This window comes from Neolamprologus multifasciatus, chromosome 9 (assembly GCF_963576455.1).
Source record: "Neolamprologus multifasciatus chromosome 9, fNeoMul1.2, whole genome shotgun sequence".
Classification (NCBI taxonomy): Eukaryota; Metazoa; Chordata; class Actinopteri; order Cichliformes; family Cichlidae; genus Neolamprologus; species Neolamprologus multifasciatus.
The window spans coordinates 14,834,360-14,855,897 of record NC_140447.1 but is presented as its reverse complement, the minus strand read 5'-3'; the positions used below and the strand labels follow the sequence as shown (position 1 = coordinate 14,855,897).

General features: G+C 38.1%; 1 protein-coding gene and 1 long non-coding RNA gene across 3 annotated transcripts in view; both read right to left on the bottom strand.

Annotated features, from left to right (window-relative positions):
• The window catches only part of cntnap2a (contactin associated protein 2a), a 389,684-nt gene that overhangs the window by 367,753 nt on the left and 393 nt on the right, over positions 1–21,538 (bottom strand). The gene's annotated exons all lie outside the window — the stretch shown is intronic.
• LOC146511271 (uncharacterized) overlaps positions 1–21,538 on the bottom strand; it is a 34,642-nt gene extending 13,104 nt beyond the window's left edge. Inside the window, exon 1 of the long non-coding RNA XR_014876197.1 lies at positions 1–21,538. This exon is cut by the window's left edge and continues 12,791 nt beyond it. This is a non-coding gene — a long non-coding RNA (uncharacterized LOC146511271).

Below are 21,538 nucleotides of genomic sequence, written 5' to 3'. Positions count from 1 at the left end.
AAGAAGAAGAAAGCAATATGAAAAAACATGGCACATGTTAGATTATATAATTGCACTGGCAAGTCATTATGAAAAAAGCCAGAGTCCAAATCCTAAAGGGGAACATTTTATAGATAAACCACTATCTGTCATACACTGTACAGTTTGCTTTGTGAAAAAACCCAAATGAAATACTTCAAGAAGACAGGACAATGACGAATGGGTGAAAACTGGAAGAGTGTAGGCTACTAAAAATGCAAAGGAATTGAGAGTGATGCAGGCATGTTTGTTTCCTTGTCTTTTTCTTGGTTTTGTAACTTAGGAGCTTTAAGAGTACTATTAGTATCGACTAATCAGATTATATTAAACCAATAGTGAACCAGTAATGTGAAAAACTAAGCTCATTAGCAAGTGCCCTGCTGTTGATGTACTGTACATTAGTCAACTGTAGTTCACATTAGTCGCTATCATCATCAGGGTTAGTACTAAAAATAATATTTAGCAATAATTTGTAGTGATTAAACTATTTAGACTTGATTTATAGATAAAGTAATCTTTAAAGAAAAGATGAGTACATCAATGTAAATAGCTGACAACGATGTATGCTGCAACCCAAACAATTGGGGTCATTGCCACTCTGTTATTTCTTATAAGTTACGTGTTCCTATTGCATTTCTAACAATTCCAACTTGTCAGTAATTAATTTTGTTTTCTTTCAAATTCTCAACTCTAACTGTACCACGTTTGATGCAGGCAAAAAGGCGGGCTTTTTGCTAGTTATAAAAATGCACAAATGTGCAAATGTACAGTTAAATATGAATCAGAGCTTGTGGTGAATAATAATTTCACTCATAGCCAGTCAAATTACATATCTCATTGCTCTGAAACAACTTTGCCAATCACAATGATGCTGATTGTTGTCTGATTTCTGCAGAGTATCACAAACTGAATGCCATGGACTTCAAATGTGCAGCCAGAGGCAGATGCTGTATTTTTTATATAACTGATTTCACTTGTGTGTGTGTGTGCTTATTTAAATATTAATCACAGTTTTGCCTTTTCCCTTCTTATTTTGAGATCTCTGGTTTTAGCCCAAAGTCTACCTCACTTTGTTTATTGGTCAATACAGGTGATTTTGAGCTAATAGCTCTACTACTAACTCCTACATTTCCCACAATACTTTATGTACTACTCTATATAACAGCAGCTACAAACCGGAAAACTTAAAAAGAAAGAATTCAGTACTGAATTGATGCTTACATTCAGATTTATTCTTTCAAATTAAAATCACCCTCCATAACTGCGACAGCTACATTGTCCCTTTTGGCTTAAAAATCCACTGACAGTCTGTTCAGTAATTCAGTCTGCCCTCACCTGTCTTTCTGGGGGAGTAAGGGGATTAACACTCTAAATCTCACATGCCTCACAAATAACCCCAGATACACAACAACTATGCAACTATGTGAATACCATTCCTTACACATGCACACACGCATTAGGATATTTTCACAGTGTCACCCATTACCACCCTTTGAAGTGTGCAAGTTGCTAATGGTTTCCCTATTTAGGGAGAGTCTATGGTCTGTCTGTCCATTAGCTGGCTAACACACTCTGCTGAGTAAACACAACACTTCCAGTGCTCTTGTCCTCTATTCCTCTCTCCCACGCCCACCTTCATTTGTCAGATGAAAGCAGTATGTTCAGGTTTGTTATATATTTCTGTTCATTTCTGCGTGTATGAATGCAGAATCACATATCTGTGATTATCTGAACTTGCTGAATAAAGCAGGGGACTGAAAGAGATTAGGTGATAAGACAATTAATTACTTGTGAGTCTCAAACAAATCTGAATAGAATTGAAATGGAAATATTTCAAGTCTTTAAATCCAGTATCTCAGATTTTTCAGAATATTTTTGAGGTCAATTAAAAAGTGATGTACAGCACAGCAATGTACACCTTCTGAAAAGTATGTTTTTTATATACTCAGTAAATGGTTGGGGCTCCTTTACTATGAATTCATGTGCTCGATCAGTGTGTGGCACTACTGATGAGTCACTGAAGCCCAGGTTGCTTTGATACCAGCCTTAAGCTCGTCTGTATTTTTGGGTCAAGTGTTTCTCATCTTCCTCTTGACAATGCAGTTGGCTGGCCAATCAAGCGCAGTAATAACATGGTCAGCAAACCATTTTGTAGTACTGTTGGCACTGTGAGCGGCTAAGTCCTGCTGGAAAATGAAATCAGCATTTCCAAAAGCAATCACTGAGTGTTTTCCTCCAGAAAGACTAATCTTTTCAAGCTGTTGCATCTCCCTCTTTATAATCTGAGCTCCTGTACTGATATATTACTGGATATTAATACCGATATATCACAAATTCGTGCAATTCGTGTAACTTTTCTTGACGATAAACTCGAGGCTGCTGTCATTTTTTTCTACCACCTTTTTTGTCAGTTTTCCATTAATGTGCTTTAAAATAGCACTCTCTGAACAGCCAGCCTTTTCAGCACAGACCTTCTGTGGTGCATCCTCCTTGTGGAGGGTGTTGATTATCATCATCTGGACAACTGTTAAGTCAGCAGTATTACTATATTTGTAGTTCGATGAAATGATCTAGACCAAGTTTTACATGTATTTACTGTTACTGTTTGAATAGTAATTTATTTAAACTCAAAATCAAGTAGTCTAATAATATTAATGAACTAGATTTATAAGTTGCATGTGGTAAGCTATAATCACAAGAGAGGCTGGAAATATTTCATTTTACATGTACTAAGAATATGAATATTCTAAAATTCTTAGAATACTGTATAATGAATACTTTAAAATGCTCCCCATTTCCCTTATACAAAATACAGCAGACAGAGAAATATGAGACAATTGTTGTTTAAAGAAGCCTTACTTTAGTTTGCAACATGCCTAAAACAATGTCTAAAAACAGGGAGAGGATAGCAATTTTCTTTTCTCCATCAGCTGAACTAGCACTGGAAGAACTGGAGTAGCTCAGGAACCTCTGCCCTCAGAGGAGACAGAGAAGGCAAAGAGGGTGAGTAATAGCAAGTCAAAGTAAAAACAAGAGTGAACTTTGAACAGGTTTTTACTCAATGTAAGGAGTTACAGGACTTGAGAGGGGTCAAAAGTTTAAAAGTTATCTATTGTCACTTTAATGGAAGCCTTTATCGAGAGTGTCGTACAGCATGACAACTCATGCATGGTACATTTTTTACAGACTTTTTACAAGTCTTTAAAAGACAACTAAAAGCCCAAAAATTGTCAAGACTGAATTTAAAATGGTGATGCTGATACTGTCATTATTTAAATATAAAGAGCGTTAGGAAAGAATGATTGTTTGAAATGACTACTTTTACCTACCTGAGTCAATTCTTGACAAGCTACAATCAGGGGTACATTTCAGAGCGAGTGCAGTTTTTTTTTCAATACAGAAAACATGTTTTTTGTTGTAGTTAATTTGTATTAGAAAATGTATTACCAAACTGGAAAATTGACTCAGTGCAAACTCGGTGAACCACTCAAACACAGAACTGTTCACATTCGACATGACACCAAACCAAGGGTGTCAAACATATGGCTGTGTTCAATCCAGCCCACCAGATGGCTTTGCAAAGTGCAAAAATTGCAGAGAGGCTATGATTTATTTATTCATTTTAACCTCTTAAGCCCCAAGCCTACCTGATCTCCTGCTTTTTGCCCCCGTATCAGGGGGCGTTGGGGCTTAAGAGGTTAAATAAATGTATTGCTGTTTCTGCTTTGATGATGTCATCTTCACTACACAGAAGTGGAACTGCATGGAAAGTAAAAGTTCTTTTTCTTGATCCCAACAACACGTGTGACTCATGACGATTGCTTTATTTATGTATTATTTTAGCTTTTTTGCTTTCTCCAAAGCACTCTACATGTGAAGGTTTCAACTTTGTGGTTTGGCTGTAATTTGAAATTTTCAATACACATGCAGTGAAAGGAGACTGGCTGAACTGTGTGAAACTAAAGGCTTGACTGTACAACTACAGACTATACTCACGTCCCATGCAGTCAAAGAATCGGGCCCCACACTGGGCTTTTAGGGCAGCACTTTGCACTGTGTCCTTCGCAGAATGCCAAAGAGCATTCGCCTCTCCTCTGCTTTCACAGTTAATCGATAGCATGCTTTTCTACCTCCTTAGTAAAAAGCAAAGAGGCTGCTGGTGCACAGTGCATGAGCGTATTTATGTGTTCATGAGTGCACTCCCGGATGTGTGACTGTGCATTCTCCTAATAACAAACATTCATAGACAGGCACACATATACCCACTCTGACTAAACCATTCACGTTCAAAGATGGACACTAGTAGTAACCGGAATGCTGGCATATTCTATCCATCACCCAAGCTGCTGAAATAGAGCAGCGTGGTGGGGTACTGGCTGAGCAGATAAATCTATAAATCAGATTTGATGCTTTCTGTCTGGCCATTGCTCTCTCTCGCGCACGCACACGTGTGTGTTTCTTTCTGCAATTTACTAAGTCAGCATCTCTGCTTGTCCCAGACACAGATTAGAAAGCGGAAACTGATCTGTGATCAGTCATGCTGTAATCCCCTCACGTTGGGCATCATCATTTCATCTCTAGACAACTGTCAGAGATGCCAGCAGACTGGATCAACGTTTATGAAGTAATAATATTAAAACTAATTTCCAAATATTTCCATTTGGGCTCACATTAAGAAATGTAACGCTTACTGTGAATGTCAATGGTGAGCATTCATTAACCAACAGTTTAATGGGGAATTAATGAAAGTACAAATTAATCAACTGGGCTGCTAACGGATTGACCTAACTCAATCTGGCCTGCTGTCTTTAATATTATCTTTGTGGCACTCTCAGCAGCTCTAAATTGAGCACATTGTTAATAAACTCACACAGTATATATTAATTAGTAATTTGACCTCTTTTTACAAAGGTCAGAATGTGTGCAAGCAGGGCCCTCAAAGAAAAATAGTATGTTACACCTCACAATCTGTTCCCAGGAATCTAAACCCTTTCAAGAACTTGGGCAGTTTACTCTTACTTAACAAGCAGAATGTGAATGATGTATTAGTTCAAGTCCAGATATTAAATCCAAGCAACTGGCCCACATTTTATTAAGCTAGTAACTGAAAGGCACGGACTAATCAAATGCAAGCTATTAGAATCCAATTTAGACAACTGATCTTTTTAAATTGCTTTAGCTGATTGATACAGAGCTGAAACACAAGCTTGAGCAATCCAGAACAAGTGAGTTTTCAAAAGCGCACATAGCAGTGAGTGAACAAAATTTAAGCATTTAGGCAACTGACATACCTTTTAAGCAATATGCACTCAATAAAATACAATCAGGACAGTCAGATTACCGGACAAGTTGCCTGCAATTAGTTGCTGAAGCTTTGAAGTACCAATAAAATAAAATAAAAAACTGTACTTGGCAGACAGCAACACTGATCAAAAATCTAATACATTGATGTCCTGTGGCATGCGTTTGGCAACACAGTCACTGTAGATTATGCATACTCACACTAATATCTAGAGCTGAACATGGCAGACAAAAATATTTGGCCCCTTCTTGCGAGCCATCTTTTCCAGAAGGTCCCATTACTTAATGCCAAATTCTCCTTCAGGTCAGTCATGGCCCATTGAAAGATGCTTTCCCCCTCTCTTATAAAAACTCCTCAGCAATCTTCCCCAGAAATGGGGATTCAGTGCAGAGTAGCACTTGCCTGCATGCAGTGGAGCTGTCAAAGTAAGGTCTGAAATTTCTTATCCAACCTTTCCAGGAGTCTAAAATGATTATACAGTGATTATCATTATTCTGCTCCAGAAGAGTTGACAATTGAAGATGTGTCTCTGTCTGTGATGTCACTCTGTAAATTCTCCAGCCACCTTTTGAAGAAGCGTACAGCTGCCATTAATTCACACAACGTGTTGCCACGGCATTAGAGTTTGGGATTTAATGCACACAGTTGAGATGTTCTGACTACCAAGAAAGCCCCCAAAATCCCACTATAGCCTGGCTTTACCATTCTTCTATTCTAACAAAAACATCTCTAGGTCTTTTCTGACTGCCAAAAATCTCTTCAGGATCCATCCCTTACTGAGCAGCCTCACATTGTTGTGGAGGAGTAAGTCATCACAAACTGCAGTGAAATAGGAAAAAAAAAGTAAGAGCCACTGCTTGAATTTAAAATGCACATACTAATGTCTTATGGTTTAAAAGAAGAAACCAACCAACAAAAACGGGTGCTTTAAAAGTTGTTGAGTTTATTTATTTTTGTGTGAGCTTTTACATTTAGAAATACTGTACGCATTAAATTATTATTGTGCAGTGAGTTGTTTACATATAAATACCAAAATACGTCTGTAAATAGTTCTGTATGCAGTCATTCATTTAGAGTCAGATCTGTCAACAATGTGTCAGAAATGCTCTGGACTCTAACAGACATTTGCTTCTTGCCACCTATAAAAAGTAATTATACACGATCAACAATCCACCAACCCCTGTAAGGATCGCTGTAAAAAGACAGCGCTGAGGGGCAAATGTGACTCTATATTGCTTTTACACTATATATACTACTTTCAATGTTATTTATACACTCTGCTACCTTTAACATGACAACAATGTCAACAATAAGAAAACTGATAAATCTATAAACCACTTTCTTTGCTTTGAATAATGTGCACTTACAACTGTCTACATTCAACTATTACTATCATATTATGGATCAATAGAAAACTGATCTCAAAATAAAACAAGTTCAAAGTCATTGTATTGTGTACGGAGGTATAACACAACATCAATAGCAATGTAAGAAGAAACCACAATAGACACCCCAATGCCTTTATTCCCTGGCTTTCTCAGCACAAACTTTCTGTCTTTGTGTAGGTTGAACTTGGATTAATCTGGGGAAAAAAGACATCTTCAAAGGCTGCATTCTTTCTGTTCTCTCTGTATGCAAATTTAATCTAAGCTGTCTTATTCTTTCAGGTTATGTTTTTATTCTGCAAGAGCACTCTCCTTCTGTAACCTTAATGAATCCTACTGTATTTTGTATTTTTGTAGCAGTTTTTTCTTGATTTTACACATGTGTATATACTGTAATCATGATGGACAATCTGTTTCTGGGTCTTCCTGGGTCTGTTTGAGCAGCTTGTGTTTAATTGTTAGTCCTCAGTTTTGAACTTTCTGGTGATATACCCAACCGCAAAGGTTGGAAGATTATGTTTTCTTCCTGATTGAACAGTTAGAGTAGTTGTGGTTGTTCTTGTGCAAGCAAAAAAGCCTTTCCTAGTGACTCACTTCACTTTTCTTTGCCATTTTCTGTGAATGTCCTAGTAGAACTATTAACCCATTCTAACTACCTGCTTTGTGAGTAACCACATGTATAGCTGATTCTGTGTTTCAATTAGACATGCAAAGTTTGACAATGAGAATGTGTCCACCTACATTAGGTTACCGATCAGAAAGATATTGTGAAATTTCTGAAGGTACATTTTAATTTGTGTTATTTGCTATTGTGCAAAATCTGATTTTTTTTTTTTAAACATTTGTTTAACATTTCATTAAATACCAGTGGAAACCATCATCATTCGCAAATACTTACTACAGTTGTCGAGTGAATTTAGTTGCTTTGTCAGTGTAATATTGACCTGATAATCTTGACAACCCAAAGGAGAAATGAAATGTACATAAAGAGGAGGAAGAAAAATGAAGCAGGTCAAAGTGAGAGGCAACCTGAGTAAATAAAAAACAGGCTGACATTTGAAAGTGAGAAATGAGGGAAGAAGAGAAACGAGCACATCTGCAAAGATAGATGGGGAACAAGACAAGGAGAAAAAAAAGGAGAAGAAAGCCACAGAGAGAAAAATATAGATGTGGGCAGGTAAATGCAAGGTATAAGGTTTAAAAAGGAAGCTGTGACCCCTGCCTTAGCTCGCACTGTAACGGCACCTTAACTCAGTGCTAATGGTCCTCATTCACATCTAGCCTCGGCTCTTTTTGTCTTGCAGACACACAACGCAATCTTACAAATCGCCAAAAAAAAAAAAATGCACACATGCACATTTAGCCTTTATGTGCACAGATATACACACAACAACACAACAGATATACACAACGACACAAGTACGTAGTCATCTGAAGTGACTCTTTGCCCTATACACACACACACACAAAAAGATGGGTTAGAGGCAGCAAAAAGCAAATACGTACAAACTTATTTCATAAACATGCAGTGTAAAGACAGTTTTGTGAGAGGTGAGGCACTGTACACCCTGGACAAAATGACAGGCAGCAGGATAGGGACAGAGAGACAAACAACCAGGCCCACTCGTAATTACACCTCCACCGGTTACATATGGATACAAATATGCACCCGACAATGTAAGTTAAACCAAACAAACCTGCGCACAATTTTGGAATTCTCAAATGCATCTAGTTGCACACTGAAAATCCATTTCCTCTCTCTCACACACACACACATTCACTCAAGCACTCCCAGGGAACACAATGAACATTTGTCCATTTTACAGCACGGGCCAGAGAATCCAAACATGCAGACACACCGACACACACAGTCCGATCCCTTTCCTACCCAGCCTGCTATACCAGAGGCTATGGGGGTCTCCAGTTATTTCTTTCCTTATTTCTTTCTCTCCCCTTTATTTCAGCAAACAATCACACATACACCACAGTGAGGAACACACTGACCAAGTTACGCACTGTGTCAGGACATGCACAGACATACTGTAGCCATAGCTGGATGGTGATTTTTCGTTTTTATGGGCCGATGGGTTTTTTTTCATTATTTTTTCCGTAACGGTATAAACAATGAAAGGTGGTGGATTGGCCAGATGCTGGGAGATGTGTAAAAATAACTAAATTGTTTGGTGGTGGCTATGGCGGAGCTTCCACAGATTCAGTAACATTAGCGAGTGGTGGAGGCCAGCAGGTGGATTGCAGAAAGGTGAGGGAGGAGGAGGAGAGACCAGAGGCGGCCACCGGTGTTACGGTCCGAGTGTCAGGTGAACTGAACTTCAGGTAAGAAGTTATGACCTGCAGTCTGTCTGGGTCAGATATAAACCAAGTTTAGGTGGAGTTTATTTTCATTGTGCTGACTTTTTACAGTCAGTTACAATAACTCGTACTGCGTACTGGCTAGCATGACGGAGTTTCTATTCAGCTGGGTGGGTGCTATGATGTTACTGATAGTGAACTTTATTGATAGGGTTAGTTAGTAGAGTTGCCAGCCGTCCCGTAAAAAACTGAATCGTCCCGTATTCAGAGAAAATATTACGCGTTTCGTATTGAGCTGAAAAGGAACACAGTTTGTCCCGTACTTCAGCTAGAATGAAAAAGACACAAAGCTTGATTTATTCTGTGTCTTTATGCTGCGCAGCTGTTTCTTCTTCTCTCATTCTCTCCCCTGTTGTTATTTCAATCATGAAACTGATCAATGATCAGCTGATCGGCTTTTCTGTCGCAAGTCCCGTCTCTCTTGTTTATCGTCCACTTTGCGCCAGAAAGAAGAAACCAGCGGATGTCGTGTTAAACAACAGCAGCACGTTTAAGCTTGATCAGCTGTTGTTAGAATGTATTTAATATTAATTTCTAGTATCAGCTGATGTTTGCTGGAGCCACAGCTGGAAAAGCTGCTGGTCATGATATCGGTTTGTATATCTGATGAGAGGAAAACATGAAGATGAAACCAGGAGATGTCCTTACTGAATCATCAGAGCTGAACAGGTGATGGAGAAACAGGTTTACCTTTTAGGTGACATGAATGAGTTGAAGGGAAGTTATGAACTGTTTCTGAGAGACAAATAACACCAGGATCCTTTTTTACGTAGCTGACAGCTGGTAACTGTGCAGGGGCGGGTCTAGCAAAGTTTTGCCAGGGGGCCAGGTAGGGCATTAACAGAGAGAGGGGGGCACAAAGAAATACTTTTCTTTCTTATTCTCATTTAAAATGTCTGGCTTTTAATAAATAATTATCTGGATCTTACAACCAAAGTTTTTATCTGATGTAAAATGTATAGAAATCCATTATTGTACAATTTGTATTTATTGTACATTATTGTAATTTTTTTTTCAGGGTCCCATCATAATTTCTTCAGAAGTAAGTACTGTATATGATGCCAGTATTTTCCCACATTTTCTAGATACTGTACCAGTACTGTGTGTAAAATGCCATCAAAAAGTTAATTAAGTTTTATTTTTTCTCACCTGTCTTTCTTTCTCCTTTCACGTTTTAAAGGTTGTCATGTTAGAAAAAATATTTTGCCCTGCCGTGCTGTTTATTGATGTGGTAAATGAATAGTTTATGAAAATATATCTAAATCTGTCATTTATTATTTTTAATATTCAGTAATGATCATGTCTCTTCTCTGTCTTAATTTCAGGTTTCCACCATATGTTGTAGATAGTTCAGGAGGTTAACTCGACCAAGCAGCCATTCGGTTTTGGCTAAGTACTGTTTAGAATACCAGAATAGGGAGGATGGTGTAGGTTTAAGTTTATTAGATTGATATATATATACCAACGAGACAGTGTACATCACTGTCACAACAGCGTTTGTTTTCATTTAAAGGCTTTATGGCTTTTCCTATAATACCTGGTGGGCCGGTCTCTAGTCAAAATGCCCGGGCCGAGTTTTTGTCCCAGTCCAGCCCTGACTGTAGCTTCTCTATACTGAAATAGAGATGTGCACACAGGCACACACAGAAAAGCACAGGAGCACAAGGTTATGTATGTGTGAGTTGCCTGGCTGGCTATGTTCCCATTCTGACTGTGAGCTTTTGCTTGGAGTCTAAAGTGAAAAAAGGGGGTTGTTTTTTATTTTTTGTTTTTTCTCAATGGAAGTAGCTCAAAGATTAATTCACTTAATCTTGGCCTGTAAATGGGGTATTCAAGCGGCTTAAAAAACAAATTGAATGCAAAGGCTGAGAGTAATAACAGCATTTGTCTTAGCTGCGGCACAGTGCCCTTTTCCACAGTACTCTTCCACATGAGCCGGTGACTGGATATTCAAGGTCCATTATGAAAGGTGTGGACTTGGAAGTGTATTTGCACATGGATGGTGCAAATGCAGACACACAAAGCTACTATCTTATATGCATACAGCCCACATTTTGACTGCACTAATAACCATATGCACTTCACAGGTGAGAAAAAGGTGGAAAGCTAAAGATGTAGTGGCACTCGACGACACTGTAACAGTCGTGTAGATATGTGCGCGTGTACAACTCAGACAGATGAACAGATGTTCCGCTGTGGATTTTAATATATAATCCCCATATTCATTATGTCACCCAGGAGACACATGCAGATCATAGGGTGCAAGTTTCAGAATATAGGTTAAATGGAAAAAAAGGAAAACAAACATAAAGCAACAGTTAATAATTCTCCACGAATAAACCATTCAGCCAAACTCTATTTCTTTCTATATTTAAAAAAAAGAATTACAACAACTTTGCACTGCATGAGCACTGCCAAACTCTTGAATAATGACCTGGTAATGTATGCTGATTACTTTCAAATAAGCAGTAACTAATTAGTTAGTGTAATTAACCCCAAACCTCATTAAATCACTGTATGCAACATGTAATGTGCTAACTATTACTAAATAATGTATGTGTGAGATTAATCAGAGGTTTCTGATGCCGTGTAGCTGCAGCTCACTGAAGCTCCATCTGCTGCCTCCCGTTCCTGAGAGATCGATAATTTAAATTTCTAATATCACACTCAACTGGCAAAAAGAGGAGTTTGTTTTTTTCTTAATTTTTATTTTTTTCACATCGTTTCTAAGTGTGTGTAAGCGGCAGTTTATGCAGAACAGTGGTCACACTAAATGGTACAGTAATATTTAAATGACACCGGGACATGCTGCATCTCTGGAGCTTTAATTGTCATGTGACTTTATAACTAGGCTAACCCATTTTAGCAGTTTTTATAGTTCACTGTTGCCATCCAATCTTAAGATTATTAAAAAGATCACAATAATGATTCTAAAGAATCAATTCCATAATTCAATGTGATAATTACCAAATGGCCCTGGGTGGTTCAAATCATCTTTGATTTGAGGAAACGTGAAGCATGAAACTAGTTTCAACATTAAACTAAAACATAAAGTTAATCAGTGAGTAAAGTGCAGCTGTGTTTTAAAATCCCTGAGAGGTCCATAATGCAAGTGGTGAAGCAGTAATATGACTCTTTAATTAAAACCAATTCCATTTGTTAAAACAAAAATTAAACCCAAAAAATATTTTAATAGCTTTAATAGGGCTGGGTGATATGACCTCAAATGAAAAGTAATTGAACATTTTAGCTGGATTTTGATGCATGAATACACACACACACAGATATATAAATATATTTTCTTCTTCTTCTTTTGTTTGATGTTTTTATTTATTAAAGCCAAAACATGTGTCCAAACTACGAACACGGCACTTTTTTTAAACTTGTTTTGTTAAGCTAAATTGCTATTTTACTTTTCCTCCATCCATGTCCATGTTACGACAGAGCAGAATCATGTGACACTTGGTAGTATGTGTTAAAGGGGAGAGTATATAATGAGGAACGTCTTAATTTATGCATGATTGGAGGGAGAGGATATCGATTAGAGGCTGCGAATGTTGTTTTAGTTTCATTTTCCATTAAATATTCAGCCCTGATCCTTACTACTATTAGTATAGGTAGATTTTCCATAACCTGTTGGCTAATCTTTTTTTTTTTTTTTTTTTTTGCAGTTTTACAAAGCTTTTTAATGTTCCTTACACAATGAAACAGAAGACTCAAAACATGTGAATAGCAACTACATAAGTATAACAGGATTTGATCGATAGCTCCAGCTTGGCCACTTAAATAAAACATGACTAACATTAAGTGTAAAAAACAGCAGCTAGTGATCATGTCCGTGTTGTTGAACTAGTGACACAAATATTCTTGTTACCACTGTGTGCTGTTCAAGAACATATGCAGGGGGTACAACACTACTCTGGCTGGTGTGTCTAAAGCTTTTTCCTGCTACTCACAGGGACGGCTGCTCTTTCTGACACCGTTGTTTTGGCTCTGGTCATATGGGTCAGTTCAGGTACACTGCAATGCTTTTAACTGCTTTTTCCTGACACTGTGCTTTGTCTAGAACAAATCAATTATAGCATTTTGCCAGGATTAATCTAGGGCCAAGAGTCTTTCCCTATCTATATATTATCTCCCTCTAAGTGACCCTACTGCATATGAGGCTAAAGCAAACAGGAATTCAAGTCCATATTATGCTTTTTTTTGGAAAATATCCAGTCCTTTGTTTAGCTCCCAGCAAAATAAACAAAAAAGAGTATGTGTTGCCAATAAACTAAATCTAATTCAATCCTTTAAATTGATATGTAAAATATTTTAAAATGAACAGACATGAATGCATGGCTGTTTAAAGAGATATTAAATAAGTTCGTGCAGTTTCACTTAGCTTAAGGCTAGCCTTTTCAGACTAAAGTTACCGTGTAGGAGATTGCTACTGATACTGTCAGATTTCATGTGATTTATTCTGGTTATATTAAATCTGTCTTTAACAAGTTACATTTTGGGAAATGTTTATGACTTACATAAATTAATTAATAGTTAAAAAAATGTAATAATGTGGTCAAAATATCATACAGAGCTTTTTATAGGCTGATCCTATGTCACTGTTTGTAGCATGTGTTGCTGCACATGTCATTTTTCTGAAAGTTTTCTGCACTAACAATGGTTCTCAATTGACCAACAGGGCAACGCACCATTTATCTAACAGCTAATTGGTAAATCTTATATAATTCATCTAAGAGCTGTACACAGGTAAGAAAAACTCAGAGATTATACACATTAGAATCAGACTCAGGAGAGACTCCTGTAGCTCCCAATATGTCTTCAACAGTAAAAACATTTGCAATAAAATGTAAAAAAAAAAAAAAGAAAGAAAAAAAAGAAAATGCTTTAAAAAATCAGTTTAGGATAAACTGCATACTTAGACTACAAATTGGAAAAATAATTTACTGGATTTTCAGTTGCTTAATTGCCATGAGTAACTGAAGATGCTTACTATTTTGCCTATGTTGAGAACATCAGATTAAAAATAAAGTTGCATTCTTAGACCTTTAATTTATCTGCCATTTTTTTGTAAACAGTATTTGTTTTATTAAAATTATATAATTTATTTGGGACTTCCTGGTTTATAGATTACATAAAGTCAATGATAAAGTGACTTTTTTAATTTGAAAAGAATTAATTCGATAGTGGGCACCACCAAAGGGAAATGGAGTATCACTTGAAATAGCCTGTCCTATTCTCTGACTAATGCAACTGCTGCACTTTGATGCTGCTACAGATTACAATAACAATGATAATTTTTAATGGCAAGGTGTCAGAGAAAATCCTTGCTTCCTGACTATCTTTCCTTGAGGTGTCGTTCTTCATCCTTGTCACTTTTCTCATCGTGGTGCTTCGTCTCTTGTCCTTCTCTTTCCTCCCTTTTGCCTTGCCAGTCTAATCTCCAACTCAGAGACTGCTGTCAAATGAGGTGGACAGATTCTGATGGCTTCTAATAAGAACACATTCCACTAGAATAACTTTCTGATTCTGCACATTTACACATGCAGACACATAGAGCTGCAGTGTTACATACAGTGAAGCATGAATGCTCCAATTTGTACCCAGAGAAGCAGAATTACATAATTATCATACTGCACTCCATAATATGGGTTTCATTTGCAATTAATACATCTGAAGTTAATAACGTTTAATGAACAGTGTGAGTTTGTGTGCCTGAAGAGGGGAGGGGACAATGGTAGTGTGTATGTGAGCTGCATGGTGTGTGTGCCTTTGTCCATGTTACGTTACTGACATTGTTAGGGGAATTATGTAGTATGACTTGTCAGTGCATATTTGTATCACTGTGGCCTTGCTCCCATGATGAAACATTGATAGCCTTGCAGTAGCATTCCTTCCAAGAGAGAAATTTCAATTCGTCGAGGAAACTGACATACCAGTCTGAGAATAAAGCTGAAGGTAAGAGCAGAAAATGCCGCAGTTCTGGGCCAGTTTATACATGTTTGTTACTCTCATGAACTGTGATATTAATAAGAAAGCCTCTATTTTAGCCCATGAATGCTAATATTTTAACAATACATGTTTGAATATATTGCACAGTGGAATCCAGACCACTTATATTTTCATCTCAACCTTGAAGTAATTAGAAAGTCTGATGCTTTACAAGCACTTGAAAACAGAAGAAATTTGGACATGCAGAAAGAAGAATACATATTTATTGTTCTGTAGCAATCAAATTTCAGCAAACTTGTGGCATTTACTACATTATGTGAGCTATTCAGGTTGTTGTAATGTTAACCTTCCTCTATCTACTTTCCCCCACCAGTTTCCTCTTTAACTAAATCTACTTGCAGCTTTTGTTCACTTGATATTAAAATGTTTTAACATTTCCAGCAGAGTGTTGCTTACTAAATAGCATTGTGGGAGGGGAAAACAAGGCGTCAGGAATGAGCTACAGTGTCAGAAATAAATTAGTTTCTAAGAAACAAGTTTGCCATTGTCAAATCATTGCTACACTTTTTTCAAAAGAGGAATGCATAACACTGAAGAAATAACAAATCTAGATCAGTTGTACCTACAGCAGTGTCAGCCACGCATGCTATGAATAATGCTCATCACAGTAAAATTCTAAACAGTTTGAATAACTCATCATTATCAATTCATATTGATATTTATAAAATATAATTGTTCAAAGATTCAGAGAGTCTGGAGAAATTTCTGTGTGCAAGGGATGAGACTAAAAATCAATACCTGATGCCCGTTATCTCCAATCTAAAGAGGAGAGGGAACTTATGGTGTGTGATCAGCACTCAGCTCAAAAGGCTGGATCTCTGATGGTATGGGGATACATTAGTGCCTATGGAGCTGGCAGCTTGCAGATCTGGGAAGGCACTGTCTACACTGAAAGGTAATTAGTGCATCATGAAGCAAAAATATGGTAAAGACCCGGGACTAGAGCAGGGCGATATGACCAAAAATATTTATCACGATATACATTTGAAAATTTGCGATAACGATATAACTGACGATATAATTGACACTAGACAAAATACTTTACAACTCCTCAACTTTATTAGTGCAAAAAACCCCCAATGTATTTTCACTTAAACAAGCAGCTGTTTTATGTGAATTAAAGTTACATAAAAATTTAACAGTTCAAATGCAAATTCCTTGCTGACAGTTTAACCAAAAGGCATTTCCAGTGGAAATTGTCCGACATATCCTCAGCATAACCATGTATAATATTTACAAAACTTAAAAAGAGGTTATACACACACAATACGGTAATATTATGTTGAAGCACAGTACGTATCACTCCGCCAGGCTCCTGCCTACGATAGCCGTAATGCTCCGACAATCCATCAAGCAGTCCGGGTTCGAAGCTTAGCAAAGTTGTATTAAAACATTTGAAAGATTTTTGAGCACCGTGTACGACATAAAATTGTTTCGAGGCCAGTAAACACAACCAGAATTCATACATAAGGCCCATTGGATTATCAGGGGCACTGTTGATTTTCAGAAAAATTAAAGGATTGATTTTAAGTGTGCCGTATTTTCCAAACAACACGGTAATACCGACGGCTCGCTAGCATGCTCGACCAAAAATAGTGCTTTGTCGTGTGTCTGACGGACCAAAGCTAAACCAGTTCCACACCACTGAAGTTGCAGCATTTTTACAAACCCATTCTGGTTCATCCGTTTCATTCAATGATTTGCTTTCGCCGCCATGCTTTTTCCGACGTGTGCGTATGAAAACAAAGGCACTGCGCATGCGCGTTTTACCCATATTCTATCGCGATATTTCATTTTTCTATCGTTGCCCAAAATGATTACCGTGAACGGTATAATATGGCCCAGCCCTACCCAGGACTGCTGTGCAGCTAGAATCTTATACTATACAAGAATGGAACAACATCCCTCTCCCAAAATTCCAGCAGCTGGTCTCCTCAGTTCCCAGATGTTTGCAGACTGTTGTTAAAAGTAGGGGGGGATCCTTAACAGTTGTAAACATGGCCCTGTCACATCTTTTATGTGATGTGTTGCTCCCATCAAATTAAAAATGAGCTAATGTTTTCTTAATTTTCTTAAAATTGTACATTATCTTAGCTTAACCATTTTATATGTTTTCTATGTTCTCTTGTGAATAAAATACAAGTGTGGGAAGTGGGCATGCACATGTAGGAAAAATGATGAGAGAAAGACTGAGGAATTTGGAGTAATGGGTGACATGTAGGGGTGAGAAAGATGAATCACTACAGTTACAGGTAGGGTTGAGACAGTGGGAAAATAGGAGATGACTTGCTTTTTATTTTTGCTAGATTTTGTTGAGGAGGCATAAAGGTAGGTGTAAAGGTAGAGGAAGAGCTACAAAGAGAATTAGAAAAGGAGGATAAGCAATCAAGGAAGTGCAAAGGAGCAAAAAAACAGGTGGAAGGCAGCAATTTAGATGGAGGGGGTAGAGCAGAGAAACAGCAGTGCAATTAACATCCACACCTTATTTCCTAGCTCTGGTTCACTTGTTTCAGTGCATGATTAATCCACAAATGTGGACGCACACACACACACCCCAAAACACAGGCAGGTGCACACATATAAATATCCAAGGGCCAAACATAGCTACACAGCAAGTGTAGTGCTTCTCTAATCTGAGCCTAACCAGTCTGCTTCCTGCAGCCTTAATCCTATCATTATCACCTCCTAATGGGAGCCATCTCAGACACACAAACACAAAAACAAGACAGAGAATTGGCAAGAAGTTGACCCATGTGGTGGTTAAAGGGTTTGCTTTTATAACCATATTCACTCTATATCCCCGTAGAAGAGAATGGAAATGCAATAATTTATTTGAGTGGAAAAAATCAAAATTTCTTTTGCCAGTGTCAAATGATTTGTTTGGACCAGAACCTGGAAAAACTGCCAGTGATTCACACTCATACAAGAACACTTCTGTGTGCAAATGTCACCATTTGGCTTTATATGGTTTTTTATATATGTATACTGAAGAACAGGAGACCCTGACTTGTTGCCCTGGAGGTGAAACCAGACTGATGTCTATGTCAAATGGCCTGGCAAGCTTAATGAGATGAGAAAAGGCTAATCTGATTCTATATCAGACAGGCTCTAGGGGCATCCCATTTAACCACCCAGAGTGCCACCAACACACTGACTTAAAGGCACATCCTTTACGTTTTACACACTGGTGCTGTGACTCTTAAAAATTTAATTCTTGTCCTTTACTATGCGAGTAATGAATAGCAGCTTTGCAAAGGAGCGCCGGAGAGTTCAAAGCGAATTAATTAAAATTATAACCTTTAAAGCTAAATAAAACAAGCTCTTCTTGGAATATTTTACAGCTGAGGAAAATATCTGTGCATATAAAATATATTTCAGTATGTTAGCACTGTATATGGACACTGTGTCACACACGGTGTCTGCACTGAGCAAATAATCCAGTCGTGAATTTTCTGTGTGAACCAACTTAATCAGAAAAAAATATGGTAAAGAGAAAAATTAAAGTCTGATTGGTTATGAAATGATTATGAAACATTATGGTAGGCAGACCTTGCCTTGACACAGTACATCAACAACAGATTTACATACTGCACAGTGACAGCTCAGTAGAGGATACCACTAAAGTACACCAAGGACAGACACAACCCATTTTTCTTCCACTGCATGTATCTGATGGCTGAATGTACATCTTATATGTATTTCTGAGTTACTGTATCTATACTTGTGCATGCGTGTTCATCTAATTATAATTGTAATTCTAACCCTAACCCAATAAAATGATAGAAAAATTAAAAACTTTATTTCATGAGACAGCATAAAATTCTAAGCTTCCCTTTTTGTAAAACTTTGATCTGACTCAGAATGTTTGCACTAAGCGCTGCAAGAGGACGCAATAATAGGGCATGTGTCTGGCCCCAGAGTTAATAAGAAATCAGCCAGCTTCACAGCCAACCAATCACATCCCCCTTCCTCTGAAATAACCTCCCTGTTTGTTTCCCTTCAGGGCTTTAAATCCAAACTTAAAATCATTGTTTCCTCTTAACTTTTCATTGGATTGCCTGGTTATATTCACCCCTGTTTCGCTTGTGCTTGCTGCTACCAGACCCCTATCCATCCTTGAGGCATCACTCTCTCCCTTGGCTGTCAGTGCTTCGGTCCAGATGTTTTTGGAGCTGAATCTTGATCCTCCAGGAGTCTGATCTCTATTCCTCTCTCTCTCTCTCTCTCAACTGTTTGTGTCTGTCTCCCTTTTTTGTGGTTTTTGTGTGTCTATGTGTTTGTGCAGTCTGCCCTGCTCCTAGGTTTTCACAGTAGCAAGAAGGCCATTTGGCTCTGTCTTATCTTATTTGGCAACACTTGCCGGATGTCCTCTTGGAGCATATTCTTATGTTTACAGCGTATCACTTTACCATCTCCATTGCATTGGTTTCAGACCACCTTTGCTGTTTTTCAATGTTTTTCTGTTTCTGATCTGTCGAATTCTATAGTGAGTGTACAATTCACAGATTATCATCTATCTTCCTTTAAAGTAAGACCGAGGACTTGTGTGAATGTACCAGCCCGATTAAAAAAGAAAGAAAGAAAAAAAAGACTTGATTCAACTTGGATTTGTGAAAACGTAGATGAATTCACAACTAACATAGAAATGAACATAAACCCGCATGAACAGGGGAAAAAATCCTTCCGTTGCTTTTTCTTCTTACACAGAACACGCATGCTTAATGTACACTGGAAAGACTTACAGACTTGCGCATGTTTGCATTATAATATATGGCTTTAAAGGCTCTAGATAAATGGTAAAATACATTCTCACTCACTGATTATAGGAAAATGTAAGAGGTGGCGGCTGATACATTTTTAAAGCGATCTGAAATCTAACTTTTAATGAGACACTGTCCTCTCAGATATAGCGAGGCTCCCCCGGTCAGACCCTCCAGGTGACGGGAGTAAGAGGACTCTGGATTTCCACATCGTATCAAGCGTTGCCACAATGACACCTGATCTTTGTGAGGTCGCTCTTATTAACGAAAGCTTTGTGCGCGAGAAACGCACAGGCAAACTCTTCCAACTCTCCACGTCTCCTTTGCCTCCCGTCACGCTCTCTGACACTGCTTCGCGCGCGGACCCCTGCTCAAGCGACTCGCGGTAGCGTCTCTCCGTTGTTGTCTGTCAGATGGGATGATTAATGAGGCGCGTCCACGGGCACATCCATCCAGGACCTGAGAAGCCCTTGCGATCGCGGGGGGAATCAGTTACACTGAACCCTCAGAGTATCGGCTCAGTCACCGTCAGCAAGATCGCAATGCCACTGAACCAAGGCTGGATAATCCAAGTTAAATAAATAAATAAAAATCAGATAAGACCAGTAATAACACATTCTATATCAAAACTGTCAGACACGCAGTTACTTCAGTATACTATAAAAGTGGAAAATAAACAACTGCGCTCGATATGTTTACAAAATATAAACACTGAATTTCTGGAGTATGTCAATGACAATTAGAGTGAAGAACAAATGCAATACCGGGCAATGTTTAAACAAACTCTCAAGACGGAAATTGCAGCGTGGATTGAATAAAAGCCTTCATCAAGTTTTTCAAGAATTAAGCAGTAAAGTGGAGGCTTTAGCTAGGGAAAGAAAAGCAAATAAAAGCGCAATGCTAATCATCTAAGTTTTCCAATGACCTTAAAAAGGCTTAGGCTTTAATATGCTGAGACCAGTGAGCCTGATGGAGAGTCTAATCAGAATGCAAACTGCACACCATAAAAAAAACAAATCAGACCCTACAAGTTGACAAAACCATTCAAATCAATGCACCCTTAGTTGTTGAGAGTTACAGCTTAGCCATATTAGACCACAACTCTTTTTAAAAGAAAATGGACATTCAGCAAAATCTCTTTACTTGGATTGTTTTATGCAAACGCAATAGTCTAAAACCAAATGTAATGTTCTTACAGAACATTAAAAAACAGGAAAGCGTTGAAAACAAAAAGGAGGGGGGAAACCGTTTGTTGGAAGTTGAACCGTTTTCCAACTGTTCTTCTCTCGAGTCCACTTTGATGACTGGGACTCCACAATAAACAGCAAACCAATACTGCCAAACTTAAATGCCATTCACTAATTCTGTGACTGTCCCTCAATACTCAACTAATTTCTGGAGTCCCCTAAAAAAACCGCAATTAAACATCTCAGCGATCATAAATACCCCGTACGCCAAAAATAAAGGCACCACAGACCCTGAAGCGCTAACACGTTTAGGCTTGAACTCAAAAGTCGACCCCGCTACAACCTCTGCCTCTCACTGCCTCTGTCGCCCGGCACTCCTAACGTAGCCGCAAACCTCTACCTGTGCCGCTTCTCTCCACAGGCAGACCGTTTGTTTCTCACACATTCCCACTCTCACCCAAACAGCCCTGGAAGACCATTTCAAAAATACTGAAAAGAACA